This window comes from Hakea prostrata, chromosome 2 (assembly GCF_041222555.1).
Source record: "Hakea prostrata isolate BN-2017 chromosome 2, UWA_Hpros_2, whole genome shotgun sequence".
Lineage (NCBI taxonomy): Eukaryota > Viridiplantae > Streptophyta > Magnoliopsida > Proteales > Proteaceae > Hakea > Hakea prostrata.
In genome coordinates this window covers 7,301,671-7,305,603 of record NC_142601.1, presented here as the reverse complement: position 1 = coordinate 7,305,603, position 3,933 = coordinate 7,301,671, and the positions used below count along the sequence as shown (strand labels likewise).

The 3,933-nt window shown below is 38.3% G+C and overlaps 1 pseudogene; it reads right to left on the bottom strand.

Moving 5' to 3' along the window:
- Positions 1–1,276: 1,276 nt before the first annotated feature.
- LOC149023541 (UDP-glycosyltransferase 91A1-like) lies at positions 1,277–2,776 on the bottom strand (annotated as a pseudogene).
- Positions 2,777–3,933: the final 1,157 nt, after the last annotated feature.

The following is a 3,933-nucleotide window of genomic DNA, read 5'->3' as shown; positions in this document are numbered from 1 at the left end:
TGACAAACCTATTCCTACTTTTCTAGATTTTCTTTCAAAAGCAGCATTGTTTTCATCTCCTCCCACTTCATCTTATGTTAGTCTAGTTTAGGGGCACCTAAGTTATATGTTGGATGATTCCATCATTTGGATGGTCTTCCCTTTAGTGTCATTCCCAACAAAAACAGTTGGAATACTGCCTTGAGCTTCACCATTAGAGGTAGATTGGGAAGAGGTTTGCTAATTGTATTTCTATACATTTGACATCAATTCTAGAGATGTCTTATGGATAGTGTTCTTACAAATTATTAGAATAAAAAATGCATCGTTGGTTGATCCATATTAAGTCTTCTGTTGGGTAAGGGGTCGAAAACAAAGATCGCGTATTTTTCGACTACTCTTTAAATTAAGAAAGTATAGAGATTTATGTTATTTATGCCCCTTCTGGAAAGCCTAGGCTGTAAATTCTTTTTTAGGCAAGATAGATAGTAGAAAATCTCATGAGGAGTCAATTGGGAGTATTGCAAAATGGCATTTGCAAGATCGATATCCACACTGGTAGGGAAAAACAAATTTCTAAATAATCAAAAATGAGAAGATCAATCAATGAATTAATAAAGATGTCAAAGCAAAAAATCCCCGCTGTGAGACTCACCCACCACAGCCAGGTGTGCGACGCGAGTCAAACACCGGTTTATATAAACCGGGGTTCGCAAACCCAAAAAAAAAGATGTCAAAGCAAAAGTTGAGAACCAGTGTGGAGATGTTGAAATCTCCTATGAAACTCTTCTTAGTTTATAAATATGGGATCCTAGTTTAGAAATATGGTGTTCATCCCATATGGGTTGGGAGGGATACAATAACACTGAACTGATCCTTTCTTCTTTTTTTTTCTTCTAGTTTTACAGTTTGTCCTTAATGGAGGCCTCTGAGTTTTTTTTTACAGTTTTACAGTCTCTCCCTCTCTCAACAAGGACAGTAAAGGTTATCCCAGGGCTAACCACAACATATTTCACAAGGACAAATCACCATAAATCAATATAGAAGTGTCTCCTTTATCGAATGGACAATATGGTCCACATTGTAAAAGCTTTAAAGAGAAAAAAATCTACTAGGGTCCATTGAAGTTGCAAGCAATCTATACTTCCCACATAATAGTTGAGGTTAGTGATCCAACATATATTCACATACTTGAAGAGTATTTCTTAGAGTACTCCAAACGTCAACCATATACATTGAAATGTAGTTCTAGAGCGCTTGCATTCAAATCCAAAGACAATGGAATGGATAAAAAAAATCAGGTTTGTGTTGCAACCCAATTCTTTAGATACTTGATAGGCTCACCTACTTGGTACTTTTGATGGTTAACAACATAAACACAAATTAGGTGAGCCTGTGAACATATCTCATTTCAAGATCACATGCCCTAACTTGGAATAAGCCACCTGTGGAATGGGGTTTCTCTCAATTGTGACGGTTTTGTCATGAAGAATCATGAAGGATATGGGATTCTTGCGAAAAATGAGAAGTGTGAAGTCATCTTCGTTGTTGCTGGTAGGTGTCTAGAAACAAACGTTCTTTGCATGGAGCTTACGGCCATTCATCGAGGACTGGTGCTAACTTTGGAACATTCTATCTAAAGAGTTCAGATTCATTCTGATTCATTGAGTGCTATTGCGATGATTTTAAGTAGGTTTACCATACCTTGGCATGCAAAGGGAGGCGGGGCCAGGGCCGCCCGGGGGGGAGTGGGGCCGTTCTCCGGCGGCCGGAAGGGGGGTGACCGGGAGGAAGGGGGGAGAAAGAAGAAAGAAGAACATGGCATACCTGAGACACTTTTCTATGTCATCTTTAGTAAAAAAACCTTTTGCAACTTTGATGCCCATCTAATTCTCTTCTTCTGAAATCATGGCATGCCTGAGACACTTTTCTATATCATCCCTAGTAAAAAACCCTATCATCATTTTGCTCAACTTCCACCAACAACTTTGTAGGAATTCCATAATAAAATAAAATAAAAATTTGCAAGACCATGAGTTGATGACCATACTGGAGATTCTATAAGAGAGCCCCATCCACCATAAAACAAAGATCCTCCAATGGCAGTATTAGCTAGAATTTTTGCTTGAGGAGCCCATCCCATGCACACCAAACCTCTCCCAACCGTGTTCTTGATGAAGCTTTGAGGTAAAATTTCGACATCATTAGGGATTTCAGATTTAACAAGAGACCATATGAATGGCAAATTTGAAATTTCTAGCCCATAAGATATTTCGTGAACTTGATCTTTGCTTAATTTGTAAGAACTTCCAAATCTTACAAACACAACTGACCTAGGCTTTCGTAGATCAAACAAGTTGAATCTTTTAAGCCACTCCTCACCATAATCCCTTCAATTTGGTTGATTGGTAATTAATTACAGCAGGAATTACCGATTTCTGCTAGATCTTCTCAAGTAGTTCCAAGTATTCACCTTCAATCTCCTTGCAACTACGAATGACTAGGATTTGCAACCATTCATAATTTTAGCTATTCTCTCATTCATATCTCCAGAAAAAGAAGAAAAAAAAGTTATGATAGTATCAATTGGCTTCAGATCCCTTTCAGAGAGCCATCATCATTGATGGAAAAGTGACTCATCGATCCAGGTGGTGATTTTAAGGATTCTGGCGATGCACGCACCTTCTTTGGTCCATCTCCAGTCATATATATATTCCGGTGGCCCACTAAAAACCCTAGTGGCAGCAGATAAAATACAAAAGCTGAAGACTGTATACAAAATTCTCTTAAATGACATTGACTTGACAAGAGAATCAACATTTTTGTCATGGACCTAAGCTTGGTCAAGCTCCAATAAGCCTTTAACTAACTATTAACCCTAGATCTAACCTAAGTAAAGCATCCATGTAATTAAAAGAATTTCGACCCAAATCCAAACCTGCTTGATAGACCACTGTGATATTTTGAAGGAGGAATGGAAAAAACCAATCAACTAGAAGCAGAAAACAGCACCTCCATTGTCATTTTTCAGATACAAACTTTGTTTTCTAAGAAAGGAACAAGTAGTCCTTGAAGGTCATGATGTAGCTGAGAGAATATATATAGCTTTCACTAAGGATCAGAGAACAAACTTTAATGGCAACCTTACAAATCTACAATCAAGGAACAGCTTTCTGATGGGGGGAGCAGGGCTAGCTAGCAGATGTAGGTTTTAAATGTCAGTTTTGTTCTCTAGTAAAGGGTGTGTTGTGCAATGAAAAACGGAGATAAAAGTAAACAAAGTGGGATGGGCAAGGAGTGGAGAATTTTGTGGCACAGATTAATGGGTTTTGTTTCTTGTCGATCTGCAACCAAAAGCAATGCAGCTGGGCCATGAAACTGCACTGCCCATGCCTTATCAGAAGAGTTCAATCAGACTTAGATTCTATAGTCATGGATGAAGAAAGCTAGTCTTATTTTTCACTTCAATTTTCGCTTATGGATGAACTCACCACCCCTGAGCCTCATTGTTGAATAATCGTGCTTCAGTGCTATGCAATTAATGGCAGCACCGAGCTGCGAATGGTGAGGATGAAATCTTGTTTTATCTCGACCACATGTTGTGGGTTTTTTTTTCCTTTTCAATACTTTTGAACTACTCCGGCTGATAAAAAAAGAAGAAGAAGAAGAAGAAGCAAAACAGGTGGTCGATAAATACTTTGAATCCTGACTGTAGGCAACTTAGGGATTTTTATTTGTAGCAGCAGCCAGCTGCTGCTGCCGACGGCCGGGATCTTGCCACATCATCAAAATATAATCGTGTGGTTGAGATTCTATTGATGAGAATTAAGTTGTACATATCGAATTTCAATTTTACATTTTAAAGGGTTTAATTTTATTAATTTACAACTCAAGTCCTTCATTTTCCCGATGCAAAAAACTCTCTCTCATCACCATGGCTGTGCTTTCTTGTTC